General features: G+C 41.9%; 1 protein-coding gene across 4 annotated transcripts in view; it reads right to left on the reverse strand.

Moving 5' to 3' along the window:
• Fbxw7 (F-box and WD repeat domain containing 7) overlaps positions 1–21,579 on the reverse strand; it is a 184,084-nt gene that overhangs the window by 51,662 nt on the left and 110,843 nt on the right. The window lies entirely within an intron of this gene.

The raw sequence follows: 21,579 nt of genomic DNA on the forward strand, positions 1-21,579 counted from the left end.
CTACAGGGTCAGCATCTATGTAGTTTCTAAACAAATGCACAAAGTCCAGAAGTTCGTTACAAAATAAGAACAAGATAAATAAGAGAACAAAATTAACTTGGTTATTAATACTTTAATTGTTTAATGTAAAAAAAGCCTCATGTTTTTATGTTTGCTAATTTTTGTCTTTTAAACTTATTTGTGTTGGTAGTTTCTTTTACAGAAGGAGTAAATTAATCACTTCTTTTACGAATGGCACTACAGCTGTCAGAGGCCTCTTGTAAAATCTCAAATGCGAGCAGTGATCTCACATCACAGCAGTTTTCGAACGGACAGGTGAAAGACAAGGAAACCATGAAGACAGAACAAGTAGAAGAGGAAGAAGAGAAGAAAGAGGACAAGAGAGCATTTTGGGTCCTAGTTTCAAAATTTAAAAGACATTGTTTTAACTTAATCTTCCAACATGGCTGCCACTTACTTCAGATAGAAGTTGGAATCACTCAAAAGGAACTAAGCTAATTAGAAGTTGCAAAGCTTACTTAAGTCTCAGTAAATGTCTCTGTATATAGACAAAACTAGTTTTCTCCTGTTATGGACTATTCTCCTTGTCCCCTTCAGCTAAAACAAAGTAACCGTAAGAGTTACAAGACACAGACAACACTGATCGAACAAGTTCTTGTTTACTTTCAAAGAAACAGACAGACAGTCAGACAGACAGACAGCATAGGCACACTGACTCACAGACACACTTGTGTGTTTGGGTCTACTGTGTTCAGGATCATAAACGTATTTCATATCTATAAATACATCACTATCAAATAATTCAAAATGGCAGCACCAGCTAAGTGTGAAGAAACACAAATTGCTAATACCACAGCTTCAGTGGGTCATACTGAAAACACCCTTGGCTCTGACGCTGACTGTACATTAACACTAGTTCTGTAAAGTTAGTTCAGGATGGCTGCATATAAACTATCTCACAGAGCACTAGATGCTGCATTTCCCGTTGGCGAATACCAACGGCAGCTTTGGCTTTCCACCAAAATAAAAGCCGCAAAATTGAGATCCTAATATTTATCAGCTATTTCAAGAGGTATCTTTCTCACATTTACCAGTTTGAGATAAGTATACAGGATTCTAATCTCAAGAAAAACAGACGAGACCAAAAGGTGGAGTGGGTACCCCTGTCAGGCTCCAGATCATTGCTAACGCTCTTGCTGTGCAAGCTTTCCCTGGCTACACAACACACTGCTAGCTTTCCTCACAAACACACACAGAAGATCTGAAGCAGTGCTTCACCGGAAGAGAAACAGCACTTAAACAAACGTTCATGCTTTCAAATGTCAGACTTACCCGTCTCCGACAAAAGGGCAGGCCCTGGGCAATGATGCTAATGCTAAATATCTTCATCACAGTCTGATGAGGCAGAGGCTCTTTTGCACTTTTAAGATCAACAGGAACCAAGTCATGGTTCACAGGAGCTTTTCCAGGTTTTGACATTTTAGACTCCTCGTGGTTCGTGAACACTCTCTACATGTAATACAGGCACATTACTAAAACACTCCCCACCAAACTGAAAAAATTACAGTAGTTTTAAAAGGCTGAGAACCCAAGGCCTGCTGCTGCTTTTGTCTTCCAACCTTCTCTTTGCGAGTGTCCTGACCTGTCTGAGGCTTGGTGAAGTGCAAACTGTCCTAGAATAGCCAGGAATTATAAACTCCTGAAGTGAGCGCTCCTGCTCCTGCCAGTCAAACAGCTGGTGAGCTCCCACAGCAAGGGAGCAGTGCAGACAGGAATGGGGCCGGCTGGGCTGCAGGGTCCTGGGATTACTCCAACTAAACAGCCAAGGTGCCCCTAGAAAGTGAAAAGTTCTACAAAATTCAAAATACACAGCACTCTATCTTCTCTTAAATCTTCCTTTCTCAAATGTCACCGTAAGTGTCTGAAGAATGCTTTGAGTTGATTCAAAGTTAAGGAATGTTTATGCATGTTAAAAACATGCTTGTCCAACCTCATCTGCATCCGTGGGTGCTCTTTCCAAGTATCTGTCGGGGTGCTTTTCCCCTTTCCTTGCAGACTATTCTTTATTTCACGCTTACCAAGACAGTAAACATACCCCACCTCTCTGTCGCTATTAATAACCTTGAATCATCTTACTAGAGATTATCAATCTCAGTTTCTCTGTAATTCTCAAACAGTCCCTGATTCTATTATAATAGCCACATGACTGACTGAGGCACATAAACTGCTTATTATTTATAAAATAAATTATGATAGGCAGCGATCGCAGTCGCATTCACTTCTCAACACAAACATGCTCTAAGGAACCCACGGCAGTGTGTGAACGTCATCGAGGGCCCTGACACAGAGGTAGCTGACATGTTGGATGGAGCATGCACATTCTTAGTGCTTAATTCCTCCAACACATCTGTCAGTACCCTTCCTAAAACACGGAGAAGGTCCGGGCGATAATATCTACTTTTAAAGAACTTTCAACCGCTCCTAATGCCCAATGTAAACTCTGGAGGCGAAGACTCTACCTAAAAGTGTTGCCAAGCTATCAGTTGCAGCATAATCTCAAATATTTCCTTAACTGACCACTTAGGCTGTCCTCTATCCTGCAGCCAGGAGTGACCTTGAACTGGTGATCTTCCTGCCTCTAACTAGCAAGTGCTAGGATTAAGGGTAAACCACCTTGTCTGGCTTCTTCCCACAACCCCTCCCTCTGTGGAATGATCAATCTTACTCTATAAGCAGACTAATGAAAAGAAAAGACAGTTTGTACACGAGAAATATTCCTAGCCCGATCCTGACGTTATGTTCTTAAACCAGGTCTTTCTTTCTAATATCAAATTTGAATTGTGGTTTAAAATGCAAACTCACTGGCAGTACAAAGGGAAACCCGAATATAATGGAAACACTCTAACTGCTCTGGAAAGTGGTATGACAGCTCCACAAACCTTTATACAAAGTCAACAGGTCATTCAGCATTTCCACTTCTGGACACACACACACGATTCAGAAGCAGGAACCTGACCAGAGGTACCATGATTGTGGCAGCATTATTCTCAACAATCACGTGGAAATAACCCAAGTAAGCACAGTGCTATACACACACAGCTGAATGCTGTTTTTGCCTTCAAGAAGACAATTCCAGCCTTGATACATCACTGAAGGTTGAGGTTATCACATTAAGTGAAACAAATAACATTACAAAGAGACAGGCGTTGCATAACTCCACGTATAGTCAAATACTTATGCAGTGTGTGGAGACAGTTCAGTTCACAGACAGAAAGCACAAGGGTGGTCCCCAAAGGTGTGGAGATGAGTATATTTAACTGCTACAGAGTTTCAAGGGGGAAAGGGAGAGTTCTAGAGAGGGAAAGTGGTAATTGTTATGCAATATTCTGAGTGTACTTAATACCACCGAATATACATGGAGAAGGTAAAAACATTACTTTTTATGTTATGTGTGTTCAACTACAGTGATAGTGTAAAAGGTAAATGATAATAGAATACAACAACAGTCCTTAATCCCAGGACTGGAGATGGCTTAGATGATATCAGAGTTCTTGCTGCTCAAACCTGAGGACTGGAGTATGAAGCTTTGCACCCACCCACAAAAAAGCTGGGTGTGGGCCCGTGAGTCTGTAACTGTTGTGCAGGGAACTGAGATAGGAAGATCCCTGGGGATTGCTAGCCTCTATCCTAGCTCCAAGAGACTGCCTTATATCTCAAGGAAATAAGGCAAGGGGTGACTACACAGGACATCCAGTGTCTTCCTCTGTCTTCTGCATGGGAGGACATAGCACAGACACCCACACACATCCATATACAGGTACACACATACACTTATTTTCTTATAAAATAATCTGTGAAGGGCAATGATCACAGTCACATGTCACTTCTAAACAAGGACATGCTCTACGAAGTGCATGACAGTAAGTGCACGACATTAGTCCCCAACAAAGATCCAGGGTTAGGACAGAGAAAAGACAGTATAAGGACACTGGAAATCTATAAATTATTATGGCTAGGGGGGTTACAAGTGATAGAAGAAACGTGTCTATGGTCCCACCAGCCTCTCCAGACCCTGCAGAAGAAACGCTACCATCTCCCAGTCTGTGCCTGTCCTTTGATGCTCACTTTACTCTCTGGAGGAAGACTGATGTTTTGTTCATGTAGTCACAACCCTTAGAATTATGTCTCCTTAACCCTTTTGCTAATGTATCTATCTCCAGATATAATCACTATCTATTTTGCTAATATCACAATATAAATTTATACAGATTGAGATCTTTATTCTTAAAACAATGTATTTCAGTGATAATCTCTGAAAACAACTAGCATTTCTAATTTCTTTCAGATACAGAGAAGACAGGATTTAAACTAAATGATACTTCAGTGCTTAAACAAAAACAAAAATGAAAGAGGACAGTATATTCTGGGAGAATTCACTTTGCATAAAAAAGGCATATCAAACAGGTCAGTTACAATTTAACTTTTACTTAGTCCACCTACTAATTAGCACAATAAACACTGTCTACACTCACATTTACACTTAAAAGCTTCAAAGACCTGTAGAGCCACACTGTTCAAAAGTGCGTCCTTTTAAGATCTAGAGTCCCAGGTCCAATCAGTCTATGGGATCTTTAAAGTCTGATGCAAGTGGGGAAGGAAGATGGGAGTTTAAAGGAGCTAGCACAGGGAAAAACTTTACGTGAACATAAAGTTGTCTCTCTTAGTTCCTAAAGAACTAAATAACTATTAAGAAGGAAAAAGGAGCTGTCTGTATTCCCATGATTATTTATGACAATAGAAAACACAGGAGAGAAAGTGAGCTCTGTTGTGTATCAGAACCCACATTTTCAGAAGCACCAGCTCTTTTAAGTTGGTAAGTAGCTGCCCTCAGCTGGACAGTGTGGAGCACTGCGGCTCTAGCAAACCTAACGCTAAACTCGGTGTCCAGCAAGTCCTTATAAAGACAGCTCTTTAGTGATGATCAACACGAGCTAACTTCCAAGTGTTTGTGCTTTGAGGAACTCTTATTTCTGAAGCCATGTTGTCAATCTAGAATGGAAATGTGAAAAATGTCAAACCTTCAAATACACAAGAAACCACTGATCAACGAAGGACAGCCAACCTGGACGGTGTCCAGCATTGCAACCTCTGACAGTAAGCTGGAGCCAGCTTAAGTACACAAGAAAACCACAATCCATGAAGGGCACGGTGGACAGCGTACATGGCTCCTCAACTAGTAACACAGGAAGCTGGTTTCCTAACACTGCCCAGGCGAGCCTCAAATTCTAGGACACAAGCAATCTTCTCTCCAAGGATCCTCTTGCCTCGGCTTATACATGCAAGGCACCAGCCTTAAGAAACTGATTCTGTATAATAAGTTTTCACATTTTCTTCCAATGAGAAAAGTACTAACACATGCTACTGGATCTCAGTACTATTCAATGCTTCTGTGAACTTAAGCCACTCTTTTTTTTTTTTTTTTTTTTTTTTTTTTTTTTTTATTAACTTGAATATTTCTTATATACATTTCAGTGTTATTCCCTTTCCTGGTTTCCGGCAAACATCCCTCCCCCTCCCCTTCCTTATGGGTGTTCCTCCCCACCCTCCCCCATTGCCGCCTCCCCCAACAGTCTAGTTCACTGGGGGTTCAGTCTTAGGGACCCAGGGCTTCCCCCTTCCACTCGTGCTCTTACTAGGATATTCATTGCTACCTATGAGGTCAGAGTCCAGGGTCAGTCCATGTATAGTCTTTAGGTAGTGGCTTAGTCCCTGGAAGCTCTGGTTAACTTAAGCCACTCTTATCAATACCACCGTGTTCTTGGTGAAACAGGACATTCTAGATACTTAAAATTAATAGCACTACTAAAGTGAAATAAATCAGAATAACTATTTTTCCAATACAGAACATAGTACTATCAACCTGTGCTGAATCAATTTTCCATCTTTCATAGCCTAGTGCCAAAGAGATGGGACTCTCATACTACTGTCCAATAAGAAATTTATGAATGAAAATGGAGAAACTGAAACAAGCAGGCAACAGTCACGAACCAATAAATCGTCTGCTTGTATTAATAATACTTCAGCTGTAGAAAAAACAATTCAGCACAAAATTAAAATGTAACTATGTGGTGTGGCCCCTATACCTTTAGTATTCATGAAATGAAGTCAAATGGAAGAACTGTTTATAAAATTTAAAGTCCAGGCCGGGCAACGTGACACACATTTTTAATCCCAGCACACGGGAGGCAGAAGCAGGAGGATCTGTTTGAGTTGCAGGCCAGCCTGGTCTACAGAGTGTGTTCCAAGATGGCCAGAGCTAACACAGTGAAACCATGTCTTGAAAAACTAAAAGCGGGGGTGGGGGTGAGGGGTTGGGTAGTTCAAAGTGATTTCTAAAGAAATTTGACACAACATTCAAATGCTCAGAGTGCTTGTCAGTAAGCTCACAATTCCCAGTTACAGTTACTAGGGCATCCCACCATTACTAGTGTACTAGCAATACTGTGATATCCTAATGATCTTCCCTGGTATGTTTCCACATCTAAGCACAAAGGACAGACCGTAACCACTAACCACATGAGCAGGCAGTAGCTTGGGTTCTGAAACAGAACAGAGTGTATAGTGTATTCTACAAATTCACAAACTCACAGGGGTCGCCTAAGACCATCACAGATTGCCATTAGGATTTGTAACAGTAGCAAAATTATAGCTGCTAAGTAGCAATGAGAATAATTTTATTCCCATTTGGGAGTCACGGCAGCACAGGGAACTGTATTAAAGGGTCCCAGCATTAGGAAGGGCCAACTGCACAGCACACATAGAATATGAGGTAAACTTGAGATTCTCGGTTCAGTGCCAGCATGAGCTGGGAAACCCTAGGCTGGCTGCTTGCTCCACACTTGATTCCCGCAGCAGGAGTATGGGACACTCTGGAGTGCATGCTGTAGCTTTATTAGTCTTGTGCACATGTCTCACAATGCTGGATTATCAGTTTAGTGAGCCTTCTCTTATCACAAGTTAGTAAAGCTTACAAATAATATCCAAGGCCCACAACATGGTTTAGTACAGAAAGGTACTTGCTGCCAAGCCTGACGACCTGGGTTTGATCCCTAGAACCGGGATGGTAGGAAAGAACCAACTCTTAAAGGTTGTCCTATGACCTTCATGTATATGCCCCCTCCTCATATAAATATAAATAAATAAATAAATGTGATCTTTAGGAGATTTAAAATAGAATACATGTAAACAAAACTCACTGCTTCAACTTGGTAGTGTATACTCTTTAAAAACTGTGACAATGTGTTAGTGTAGTTGAAAATATTTTAACTGGAAAGAAGATATAGATTTAATGAAAGGTTTTAAAAATGGACCAAAAGATGAAATTCAAGAAATTAACACTACAATAAATTATATATTTTTATTTTCTTCTCCTGTCCACCATAATGACTCAGGCAATGACATACAAAGTGTATAGATAGATGATAGCTGTAATTTTTTAATGTAGGCTTTGCATTTTAATCCTATATTTGTGTCTATGAATTATTTACTTCAAAACAAAATTCCCACTCTTTTACCAGGCATTTAAGGAACTATTCGAGATTATAACCTGAAGTCCCACGTTCAGATTACGTTTTCCAAGTGTCTCATCAGTGCCCTGATGACGTCCTCTGTGTCTACAACACACTTTACTTCGTGACTAAGTTGAATTCGCATGCTCCACGCCGGGCTACCCCAGCTGTTAAACTGGCCTTACACAGCTGCTCACCAAGAATTCAGCTAGTGACTAATATAGCTATACCTTTAAGTCAGCTATGACAAAAATGGCGTTGTAATTACAGGTATTTCAATCATGCAAGAATTCCAACCCCGTGTGACGACAAAGAGCCTCAAGTAACTTTATCTTCCACAGTTTTCAAAATAAACACTTAAAAGTCTGTCATTTAAATTACTTTTATAAGCAAGTTTTAGCACAAATAACTTATCAACCTTTCAGCTATTTCTCCTGCAAAAGTCCTAAAGATTGTTTGCAAACCTGGAAATCACACTACTTGGTGCTTGCAGAGAGGCGAGAGGGGAAGATGTGTGTACACAACTTTAAAATAAAAGTTAAATAAAAAAATTAGTATAGAAATATTTACTCTAAATAAAACAGTTTAAACATACAATCAAATGTAGGCTTTCATCCCTGGGGAAACTCACAGTCTCATGAATCTCAACATTAACTGTACAGCGGACCGTCTGAGTTTTCGTTTCTTCAATAAATAAGACACTAACTAGCTATCAGAAAAGGATAAATTAACTCAACTGCTATGATCCCAAATGTGCCCGTGTGGGAAGATCTTGAGAGTTAAGAAGTGAGAGGCTGTGGAGATGTAGCTCAGTGGGGTGAGTGCTCACTACGTGAACATGGGGGCCTCGAATTCAACCCCCAACTCCCATGCTTACATTTACAGACCTGGTGGGCACAGCATCTAAAACCCAAGTGCCCAAGTGGAGAGGAAAGGAAGGATCCTCAAGGCTTGCTGGCTGGCCAATCTAGCAAACCTCAGGTGCAGTGAGAGGCCTGAGATGGAGAGGAATGAAGACCCCAGCTATCCATCTCCAGCCTCTACCTAAGAAAAGGCAAGCAGGAAGGAGACCGCAGATCAACATCGTACAGCATATACATCCTCAGAAGGAGAGCACAGACGCTACCACATCCTTCAGCACAGACTCTGTCAAAGATGATCACTATGGTACTCCTGTCTTCAGGAAAAGATCCCCTTTCACAGTAGGGCCCTAATACTGCTTATTCTGAAGGGTGTAGCCCATATCCTCTTCACGTAAAAAAAAAGAGGGGAGCAGACATTTTTATTAAAGGAACATCCTGTGACCACTTAGGCTGTCATTAATAAAAAGCTCAGCTAGCTTTTCACACTGAAGTGCTGTTTCCAAGTGACCTGCGCTCACAGCACAAAGCTCAAGGCAGCTCAGGTAAGAGGGGCAATCTGGGTAAGGCCTGAGACTGCACAATGGGAAAGTGACAAGCCAGCCTTCGACTCAGTCCCTCTGCTTCACCTCATGCTGCACTCTGACTTGACAAGCATCCTGAGTGTGCAGTGTGCCCGCCGGTGGATAACAAAATATACATAAAACAAAGGGCACCGAGTACACTGCTTCTCTGTGACTGGCTCCTGCAAAGCCTTCGCTGTGAAATGGCACCTACGGAGTCCTCATTATAATATGGCACCTAGGTGGCTTTCCAAAGAGTGTTAATTTCAATTTTTAACCACAGTAGAAAGGACAAAAGGTGATCCAAGACAAAAAGATGAGCTGCTATGCTGAGGGTGGAGAATATTTGGTAACCATTTCCCACTTTTATAACTACTAAAAAAAAAAAAAAAAAAAAAAAAAAAAATCAGTCAGTTTAGCCAAGACTTCGGCTATTATTCAAAATAAAATATAAAACTATAGAAAATGTCATGGTTTGGATTTCATCTGAGTTACTTTAATATAAGAATAAAATGAGCTCACTTTTAGGTTTCCCATCATCACACTTTCAACTTTATTTCATGAATAGTCAACTGACCACACGGTAGTTGACAGGTACGAGTAAAGAAAAGAAGTGTGACATTTAGGCATTCTCCAGCATGACAGCAGAACAGATCCTGCGGGTGTGAACCCTCCTCCCAGTCACTGCAGTCACTGAGCCCCAGCACCCAGTCACTGCAGGAATAAAACCTAGGCTCTCATCTCTCCTCAACATTTCCAGTCGGCCCCAAGCTCATCAATACTTTCTTTTAAGTTCCAAATTCCTTGTAGTTTCATCATTAAGCAATTAATTACAGAAAGAGTACTTTACAGTTAGTACTAAGTAAACTTAAATAGCCCACAGGTCAACTTCAACTTAAATGCCATAATCATTTAAGCAGAAGTCAGTGGAATAGTTTCAATTGACCAGACAACCTCTTAGAAACCAACAACACTTTGCATGACATGTCATCAAGCTAGCTTTAGCACAAACTTACAACTTTGAAATAATGACATTATGAAGCATAATCAGCTAATAGTTGCTGAAGACTCTCGTACTTGTCCTGGCTACCTTTCAGGCCTCAATAATCACTCTCAGTAATACTATGCGATAGGTACTACCACCATCCTTAATAACCCCAGAGAGTTAACAGGCTGGCCTTGACTAGCTATCTAACTGTAAAGATCAGTGTCTCCTGCTACTTGTGCACCTTAATGCACTTGTTATACATCCAAGGGTACGATCTGCTAAGGTACTCGTGAAACCAAGTAAGTGAGAAGGAGATGCAGAGAGAACAGACACAGAACTCCTGCTTTATCACAAGAGAGGCACCACTCTATGGACCAGTGTGCTACAGACTTTAGGACAGCTCACTTAAAACGCATACTCCAGCCCTAGAGTTTGGCTAAGTAGTTCTGGGGTAGACTTTGCTGACCTGCATTTCTAATTAGCCCTCCAGATGTTTGTGGTGTTGTTAGTTCAGGATCACACTTTGAAGACTCCTGGGACTCAACTTCAGGAATGCCCAACCTACATGCTTTTATCAGCTTACCTCAACTCACTGTAGCTTGTTCCACCAGTCCTCTTCTGTCCTCAGCCTCACTTCTACTGCAGTGTTTCCACTGGCACTGGTTCTCACATATGATCCATTTTATCATGCTACTCCTAAATACAGACCACCTCAGACTCCTTGTGCAAGTTAGAATACATATTTCCTTTAAATGGGATCCCCTGCAGGCTGGAGAGATATTGTAGTGGTTAAGAGCACTAATTGCCCTTCTAGAGGACCTGAATCCAATCCCAACACACACATGATGCCTCATGATCATCTATAACTCCAGTTTCAGATGTGACACCCTCTCTAGCCTCTTAGGCACCGGGCCAAACACTCACATACATAAAAATAAAAACATTGATGATCATGTTGATGAAGAAATTAGATCACTTGGAAGTTTAACATCTGAAGATAATCTAATTCAAAAGGAAAACAGTCCATATAATACAGTTGTGGCACTCAACTGCTATTAATACCTATTTGTTGGACGAAAACTATTTTGATTTTGCAATGAGTGAGAACACCCACTTTTCCTGCATATGATCTAGAATGAAGATGGTTCATTAGAAAACAAAGCCACAGAAAGGCTTTGTTGAAACTGGAGCATGCAGCACATTAAGAAATCACAAGATACCATGTGAAAACGACATGCTTAAGAAGGCAAGCCTGGCGTCCCCAGTGCCTGGGCAGCGTGCAGGATGGCCTGCTCTGAGACAGTGCAGCACTACAGACACTTCTCACATCAGGTACCAACCTTTCTTCTTATCTGCCTTACGGTTTTAGCCATTTAAGCATTTTACTTTCACCAACATAATAGATGACTAATTTCATCACAAGCAAAAGGCGTCCAGTCACTGAAAACTCACATTACTCTGCCAGACATAGGAATATGTGTATTCTGCAGAGCAACAGACAAAGCGGCGAGTGCCCGTGAGAGCACACCAACCATAACCACATCGGGAGACAACACTGCTTATCAACAGCGGACCATAACAGCCATCGATATGGACAGGGACTGACCTGCCCCAAAATTTACACTGCCAAACCAAAAGTGGCTAATAGGAAATGACAGCTCAGCCGGAGCAGCTCAGGGACGCGGTGCTTTTCCTTTGGTCGTATCAGAGTCCCGCCCTCTGTCCCCACGTTCACAGTTGTAGCTCAGGTGCTTCTCCTGTTCACGACCCTTGCCCAGTTCTTTAAAACAGTGTGAACACTGACCAGTGAGAAGGTCCCATGCCCCCCAGAATACAGAAATCAAAAGTGAGAAGTGTTCTAGTGTTCTATCACATAAACAGAGGCGAGAAGTGACAATCTCACCAGGATTCTGAACTTTAAGAAGTAGTCACCCATATTCTAAACTCTTCCGGATCCTCTTCACAGTCACACTACTTAGCTAGGGCCTAGACGCTGTGGTTCGCCACCACCACCAAACAAAGAGAACTGGTCAAGCACTCTTTCCTACAAGATGACTTGGTGCCCTCAACCCACATTAGTGCTAACGCACCAGGGACCTGCTCTTCTTTGCACATATGCTGAGGAAGCCCAGGGCATCATTGGTCATGGGAGGTCTTCTGATTGAAGATTGTGTTAATTCTTTTTTTAGATGTTAATTCTTAAGAATTTTTCAAAAATGTACTCATCCTTGCAAAGAAAGTGAGTTTGTACATATGTACAAGATACACGGCTATCTTTTTGTTACTAAATGCCAAAATAAGAATATGCTAGTTTCTTGATTTAAAAAATACAAAAATATTATATGTCAATATATACAACTTCCCTTAATACTTATTCTAAATTGGGGCAAGAAATAATAGAGAGACACTAATATATTTAAATACATGAAAACAGCACCACTAACAAAGTGCTCTACGGCCCTCTAGTGTTCAGTTAAGAAACTTAAATGATTACATGTGTTTCATTGCCAAAATCACTTTTTCCAATTTACTAAGGACACTGCTAAATATTAATGGCAGATGCCTTAAAAACTGAATATTCCTATCTCTTGTGTAGGTTTTCATTACTGCACTTTCTTTTGAATTACTATCCATGGGCTGAGTATGTAGTAAAAGAATTCTAAAATTCTAAAAATGGGAAGGCAGGGCAGAAGCAAAATGTGCACCACAGTTGGAAACACAATCCCAGCCGTTACTCTGCAGACAGTGACAAATGCTCCAACACTGAGATGGGAGGCAGAAGGCGTGGAACAGCCAGTATAACACTGAAGAACACCATGGAGACTGCACTGTCCCACCGTAAGCCTTTCACAGAGGTACAGCAACCAGGAGAGCAGTTAGGGAACAGATAAATGCAACAGGGCTGAGGGCTCAGAAACAGACCCATGTAAATGCAGTCTTTGACAGAGATGCAAAGAAAATCTAATGGAGCAATATTCATCTCCATCACACCTGGGCCTCTGCATCAGCATCGACATCATCACGCACGGACCTTACACCCTTTCCAAAAGTTATCTTAAAGTAGACACAGACGCACACGGAAAACCGAAGCAGATAGCCTTGACACTGTAGTTACAATGTGAAAGGCATTGTCTAGGAAGAAGTAATAGAAAAAATGGACGTCATTAAAATTAAACATTTTCTCTGAAAGACACTGTGGATGGAGTAAGAAGACACACCACAAACAAGCCAAAAACATTAAAACATAATGAATAATGCTTATTTTTCAAACACATCTATAAAACTCTAAAAAGAGCATTGCCAGGAAAACAGTCTAATTTAAAACTGATCGCAAGTTCTGGGTACCTCACCAGAGATGTACTCAGGCAAGCATGAACCTGAAGCTGTGTTCACTCGTGTACCCGCCTGAAGACAGCACAGCTCAGAGCGGCCCAAGCCCACAACGCTGACCACGCTAAGCACCAGCAAGGACACAGCATTTGCTGACAGGGAGAATGCAAACCCCACACAGGAAGAGAAGACACCCTGGCAATTCCTTATGAAAGCAAACACAGCTACAACTCTCCTCACGGAGTATTATACCGCAGCTCACGGCTGGCAACGTCTGGAAAACCAGAATATTCTCCATTCCATGAGTAGATAGATAAACAACGGAATATTATTCAACAATAAAAAGGGAACTTTCAAGCCATGAAAATACACTAAAGAAACTTAATGAATGGTATTTAAAAAGGCAATCTAGGACTGCAAACTGTGTGATTCTGGTTACATGGCACTTTGGGGATAGGGATGCTGTGGAAATTGTGAAGAGACTGATGCTGGCTTCGAGCCGGGTGGATGGAGACTCAATGGGCTGACCTTGAGGATTTTTAGGGCAGCTGGAAACCTTTATAAAACACCACACTGGTAAATGCATCACTACACACTCGTTCAAACTCAGAGTACATAACACCAGGAGTGAAACCTGAGGTAAATGTGGCTTCTGCCTCATCGTTTGTAAAGCATCTACCATTCTGGTGAGGGGCTTACTGTGGGGCAGGGTATGTTGCATGGAGACAGGAAGCATACAGGAGCCTCTGGGTTCCCACTCAATTCTGCCATTACCTTGAAAATAAAAAGGTTAATTTTAAAATGTTACAAAGAATGGCTAGTGAGGGAAAGCTCCACCCCATCCAAACCCCCCAACCCCCCCACAAAAAACATTTCTCAAGTCTGGAGAATCAGTTGTTTACTCAAGGACAGACTTCCTTTTGAGCATAGTCATTTCTTCCTATAAGGTTAGAGAAATGTGTCCCAGGGTCGCACAGATGAAACATGAAGTAAAGGTAAGCAGGCAGAATTGTGCTAATGAAGCATCATTTCAGTTGTGTAAGGAAGAGGCCAGTTGTTTAATCAATTGTTTCAACAGGCTATCAAATTAACTACGCCACCAACAGAGTAATTCAGGGATCTACAGGGATCTCAGGCCTGCGCTATGAAAAATATGTATCCACACTTGCCACAGGAACAGGGATTCAGTTGGGGTGACACTGGGGACCTGGAAACAGATGTTCCACAGTCTGCAGAATAACCAAAGCTGGAAATATTGCTTCACTGGATATTTCTATTTCAAGGAGTAAACCTGGACTGAAGTGAGCTCTCAGCTCCATACCAGCTCTGCTGCCAACCTGATGACCAACTGATTCCTGCTCGTGAGTCAGCTCAGCACCAGGCTGGCAGCTACAGGACTCAGCGAGGACAGACACGTAAGGAATCCATCAGTATTCCAGAAAGTGCTCAGTAAATGACATCTTTATTTGCTTGTTTGCTCAAGACAGGGTTTTTCCTAGGTTCCCCAGCCTGGTATTGAACTCATGAGCTCGAGTGATCCTTGGGAAGAAAATACAAAGTGGCTGGGACTGAGGCAATGTGCCGCATGGCTACACATCACCATGATGGCCATCGCTACTGACGCCATCTTCCACTGCACTGGTGATGGCCAGAATAAGGACAAAAGATGGTGTGGTCGGTCAACTGCCCCTTAGCATTAGCATGCTGACTTAAGGGCATAAATTTTAAGAGTAACTTATCCAGAAAACAAACAAACAGACAGAAAGTTGATCCAGGGAATACACCAAATGCATTTAATATGACAGCAGTCTTCTATTGAAAAGACTGTCAGTGCTCTAGATGGAAATACAAGGACCAGAAAGAAAGAGGTGATATTTTGTTTTTCACTATTTTATTGGGTTCTTTTATCCCAACCTTTATTCCACCCTAATCCCTTCCAATCCCCCAACACTATATAGGAGAAAAGGTTAGAGGGGTAAGGGGAGTAGACCTTTCAACCAACAAAATTGACTACTTCCTGCTGACCAGGGACAATGGGTTTTTGGGGCAAGTCCAATTTTCATCGGCAAGATTTCTCTAATTTGTCTTCAAACTACAACAATTTCAAGCAGGAGGAGTAGCAGCCTTCTCGGGGCTCTGCCATTTATATCCTCTCCAGAGTCCCCAGGATCAAACTATCTGCAGCTGGTAAAAATCACTCCCCTGCTAGTGCACAAGGCAAATCATAATAACCTGCTGGGACGTGGCCTCTTATCCCACACAAGGGATTAAAACAAAAACATAGTCACCCAACACAACTGGATTTTTTAAGAAAGCAGAAGTCTCTGTACAGAGGTTTATATGAAGAACCATTCAATATAAAGAGGAGTGATGGCCTTACATCGGGAGCTGACGACCCAGTCTCCTCCCTCGGTTTCCATTACAGAATGGCTTATAGTAACAGGTCTGTGTCAATGGAGAGTCAGGAGCAGGAGAGGGAAGGACTGCTGCCTTCCTGTTAAGAGCGTTGGGCACCTCGGAATTATTCTAAAAATAGACTCTCAAACTGCGCTCTCACTTGCTCTCTCCCCCACCCCTCAGAATGAGAGATATTTATGTTCCGTGGTATAAGCCTGGGAATGAGAATGAGCCCTACTAGCTTGTATATTTGAGTGCTTGGTCCTGTTTTGTAAAACTGAGAAATATTTGGAGGTGTGGTCTTGTTGGAGAAATGAGTCACGGGGTTGGGAGGGGTGTGGTTTCAAAAGCACACATCACAAGACTTAGCCTTTTGTGCTAAGATGTGAGCTCTCAGCTACTTGTCCAGTGCCATGATGCCCGTCTGCCTGCCACCACACTCCCCACCATGATGTAAGGAAGTCCCCAACAGAATGCTTTCATTTATAAGTTGCCTTGGTTATGGTATCTCTTCACAACAATGGTAAAGTCACACATAGAGAGCTAAAAGCTTTCCGGATCACACTAAAGAATTAGTTCACAAAACCACATACTAAAAAATGTTTCAGCTGGAGAAACGGCTCAGGAGTTAAATACCTATTCTGCTAAAGATGCAGACTACAATCCCCAGAATCCCCACCAAGCACCAAGAGTTGTCTGTCTTAACTCCAGCCTCAGAGGATCTAGTACCTCTTCTGAGTTCTAAGCACCCACATATACATGAAGTACACACAAACATAAATGAAAATATAGCCCCATGTTAGTCGTCACCCTCAAGCAATGGACTCAGCTGACCTAGCTAGAATTTGCCAGAGCTACAAGGTGTCTGAGATGTGGAAGCTGATCAAAGCTGGACAGCAAAGCACCACCCTTCCCACCACTACACTGAGTGACACTTTCTAGTCCCACTTCTCTCCCTCCTTTAAGAGCATATGCCAGTTGTTTGGAGGAAAACCTTTTTTCTCTAACCCTCTATTATGCATTATAAAAGTTACACAAAAGCCTAGGTAAAAATAAGTGGTTTCTAACAGGTCTATTTTTTTTCCTGATACTAACAAATGCTTGCTATAGTATTTAAGAACAATATTGAAGTTATATATCAAAACTAAAATGAAATTCATCCTGAAGACTGCATGCTTATCCTACAGGCCATCTTCCTTACCACCAGCAAAATAACACTGAAAAGATTGCCCTTGTAATTATACACAAAGCACCTGGGATAACTCTGCTTGGTATAATACATATTTCAGAAATTTATGATTTTGTACTCGGTGTTAAAATCCCCCATTCTGTTTTTGTTTTTGAGACAGAGTCTCATCAAGTAGCCATGGCTGGCCGAGAGAGATGCCTGCCTCTGCTCCTCAAGTGCTAAGGAAGGTAGCATGTTCTATAGGGAAAGTAGTTTACAGAGAAAGCTGGAGAAACGGCTCAGGAGTTAAATACCTACTATTCTGCTAAAGATGCAGACTACAATCCCCAGAACCCCCACCAGGCACCAAGAGCTGTCTTAACTCCAGCTTCAGAGGATCTAGTACCTCTGATGTATTCTTTAAATTAAAGTATTCTTTTCATTAATATAAGAATTAAAGTACTCTTTTCATTACTTTCGTGAACAGGATATAGATTCACACAGATTTAAAATATATTTTGAGCAATTATAGTTTCAAATGTTAAATATTTTTAAAACTGTGTTAATAGAAATCAATTACAAATTTATCACAAGTTGACATTTATCTGTAAGGCCTACAGAGCACTTGAGCAGAAACTTGATGGTTAAAATTTGGGAGAATTTCAGATTCACTGACAAATTCTACAAGGAACAGCATATGGCCTGATGACTGATGAGAACGGTAACTCTTTGACTAGAGCTTATTTTCTTCTTAGTGAGGTCAGTTAATTAGGTTCAGCTACTTGCATACGTTTGGCTAACGTATTAGCCTGTGTCTGCTTATTTCTCCAAAACCTTTTTATGTCAGCAGTGTCCTAACGACTGAACAGTGAACATCACAAACAGATGCGTGTGTTGTAGAGAATGACCTGCATTTGAGGGATAGATACAGACAAAGCCAGGTCACAGGCCTATACGTACACATAGCCTCCTTTCTCAGGCATTATGCTACCCATTTTACATACCTGCTTTTACTTAATCCTTAGAAAACTCCTGAGGAGAGGCATCATGGTGGAGATGAAGAAGAGTCTGATGGGGCTATTACACGTGCTCAGAGAGTCAGTGAAAGAGGGAAGCCTGAGCTCAGGCGCCATAAGCTAGCTACCACTCTCCCACCTCATCCCTCACAGCCTGCCCCTTCCCTGGTTCCATCATCTCCCCAGACTCTCAATCAAGTTAAGCCAGACCTCACTATGTTTCCATTTCTTCCCATTTACAAGGCAAGAACGGGACCACTCACCGGGCTGTGCGTGCTGGCATATGTTATATGAGACAACTACTGTCTGGACATGCCTAGACCTAACACAGCTTCGAGTTTATAGAGTTATGGACAAAACTAAGCCGTGCACCTTCTGAGAAGAACATCATTCTCTAGAGTGTAACTTAACTTAGTTTCCCTTGAAGTTTCAGCTGTTGGGCATATTATTACATAGTTTTCTGACAGTTCCAGCTCTAAGAGGGCAACCACAAACCTGCTACCTTTACGCTGCTGGTCTAAAGCCCTTCTCTCTGGTCCCCATGACTACAGGCATGTGCAACCAGACCTGCTCATCCTCCACTGTCTAGAGCCTAAAGACACAAATGTATTCACTATCTACTCTGCATATGTATTCATGTGTATACATGTGTGTGCCTGCATATTTGTAGTTCTTTCTGGAAGCAAATAGATAAAAACCATCACTAGAAAGAATCTAATAATTAGAGATAAAGATGGAGTTTCTTCAGAAATTACTTCCCAAACACACTTGTTTCCATGAAAAAAATCAGGAGGATAAAGACCCGACCTCTGGTAGTCCCATTTGCTTTTCTTGTCAGCTGAAAGTGAGCTGATAAAGATAAAACAGAAGCAAAAGTTAATAATCTGTATTTTAGATTATTACATGCCAAAGACTCAATCTGAGCGGAGAATCTCTTGAGAAAATAATTTTTAAAAAGACACAGTAGGCTGGCACATTAAACCTGCAGAGACAAACAGAACTGGCAGAGCAAGCTGGCTCTAGAACTTGGGAAGACAAACAGCCAGCATGGGACAGACCCTAGAGCCTCCGATTCCTTCTTTTCATGCCTTTCTTCCTCTTACACCTTAGGTTTGTGGCCTCATATTTTCTATAATGTCGGATTAACACAAGAAGAGCAGCTGAGTCCTCAGGGGGTTCATTATTAAACCCATCACACTTGGAAATTCTGCTGTTCTGTTTGTTACATCCTACCCTAGGGGGCAGCATAACACATGGAAAGAGAAAGGGCTCTTAGAAACTGGGCAGATCAAAATTGAAATCTATTGTTATGTTACCCAGAACATGCACATGTCTGTGCCAGATAGGGTCCCAGCACTGAGAGGAAACGTGGACATAAGCCCCATCCCTAACCTAGAAGCTATCTGATTGGTAACCACTTGCAAATGAAAGTTTAGTTTTCTCCAACAGAGTCTCACTGAGGAAACAAACCACTTGCTCTTAAGGGCTGGTCCAGTGCCCAGCAGTTGCCGGTCAACACAAACAAACTAAACGGCATCTCTGGAGGGTCTCTGTCTCGTCATGTTTTGTCAAAGCGTCTTCTTCTTAGCCCAACAGATCCTATGCATACATACTGTGGCTTCCGGCTCTGCGTTTTCATGGACTCCTATGTGCACAAACGTGTTTGGCTCTGCATCTGTATGTGTTCCACACGCTTCGGCTCCTTTTCTTCTGCTGTCTGATTATTTGGATTTATCATGTTCTATTATTCCTCTTTAGATGCCAGAAAGGGTGTGGGTTCAGATGGAAGGGGGTGAGAGGATCTCAGAGAAGTTGAAGGAAGGACGCATAATCAGAATATATTGTTTAAAATAAATTATTCTCGGGCTAGAGAAATGGCTCAGTGATTAAGAGCACTGACCTCTTCCAGAGGTCCTGAGTTCAAGTCCCAGAAACCACATGGTGGCTCACAACCATCTGTAATGGGATTTGATGCCCTCTTCCGGTGTGTCTGAAGACAGCTACAGTGTGTACTCACATACACAAAATAAATAAATAAATCTTTAGAAAAACAAACCAAGCCTCCTATGCTTGAGGATGGTTAAAAAGAAGAAGAAAAAAAAAACTGTTCTCAAGAAAAGAAAAATAGGGGTTGGGGATTTAGCTCAGTGGTAGAGCGCTTGCCTAGAAAGCACAAGGCCCTGGGTTCGGTCCTCCCTCCAAGAAAGAAAGAAAGAAAGAAAGAAAGGAAGGAAGGAAGGAAGGAAGGAAGGAAGGAAGGAAGGAAGGAAGGAAGGAAGGAAGGAAGGCAGGCAGGCAGGCAGGCAGGCAGGCAGGCAGGCAGGCAGGCAGGCAGGCAGGCAGGAAGAAATCTAAACAAAGGGTGGTGTGGAGTGAACCACGGCTCTCTATAACCTGTTCACTTATCTACTTCAGGAATGTGCAAACGGTTTGTATTTAATAAACAGCAATATCAACTACCATTAGCCTTGACCTTTAATATTAGAATTTACAATCTGTTTATCTAGTATCTAATATAATCTATACTCTTTACTGTATGTTCCCTTATGACAAAACTTAATGGGATTGGGGTAGTCTTTGTTCTCAAGAGGAAACACAGCTTTCTTACAAAGAACAGAGCCTGTTCCCTACAACTAAGAGTTAACCCAAACAGGTCTGCCAATCACCTACACAGAAAGCACCTCAAAAACCTGTCGGGAGTTCAGAAATGCTAAGAACTAGTATAAAGTCTCCCTTAACACACTGGCCACTGCTCCCACTCACCACTTAAGGGTCCCCGCCCACTTCTCTGATCAAAACATGCTATCTTCTCTACACTTGCAAAAAGGGAAGCTCAGTGACCAAGGAGAGCAGATTGTCCTTAGTTCGACAGTGTCCGCTATGTTCTGTAGACAACGCGCTTTTCCTCGGTGATGTAGAAATACTGCGTAATGACACATTAAGTCTGGCTGCCGTCAGGGCTCAAGGAGACGTCCGTCTACATGGATATAGACATGCTGAGGAAGCACTGAGAAAGTGGAAGGTGTTTTCTTCCTTTCAAGCCTTCTAACAGCCTATCCCAGACTCACATGCACCAGACAGCCCAGGCCGGCCTGAAATCTGCAACAACCTTCCTGCCCCGGGTTGAGACTTGTGTGCTACCACACCTGACTCTAAGCCAGGATTTTCATCTCAGCCCCTGCTCCTTTCAAAGGACTGAAACCAAACTGCAGCCCAGGACACTGTACATTTTGTTTTTATAGTGATCAAGGATGTAAGGGTCTCCAAAAGGAATCAGTACAAATTTCTCCTATTACTAGAGCTGGGCATGTGAAGTCTTCTTAATACAATACAGGTAACTTTAAAACCATCTTTTGAGTTGAGGCAATGTCTTCTGCCTTGAATTCATGATCTTCCTGCCCTGCCCTCCAGATGCTAGAGGATTTTCTAAATTGCTGCTATGGAAATGAAAAGAACGGGGGTGAAACACTAAGAGTTAGTCCAGACCAAAATCCTCCACGTTGAGAGAATTCAATGGGAGAAAACCACTACCTGATGCCATTTCCTTCCTAGGTTATGCCAACAAGTAAATAAAATAATATGACCGGGCTATGAAAATTAGAGATAGACATGCTCTCTGTCATAGTTTTTTTTTTTTAACCTAAAACAAAACTGATAAAGCAAATTGAATTTTAGCCAATTGTATGAGA

The sequence above is a fragment of the Rattus rattus genome, chromosome 3 (genome assembly GCF_011064425.1).
Source record: "Rattus rattus isolate New Zealand chromosome 3, Rrattus_CSIRO_v1, whole genome shotgun sequence".
NCBI classification, from domain to species: Eukaryota; Metazoa; Chordata; class Mammalia; order Rodentia; family Muridae; genus Rattus; species Rattus rattus.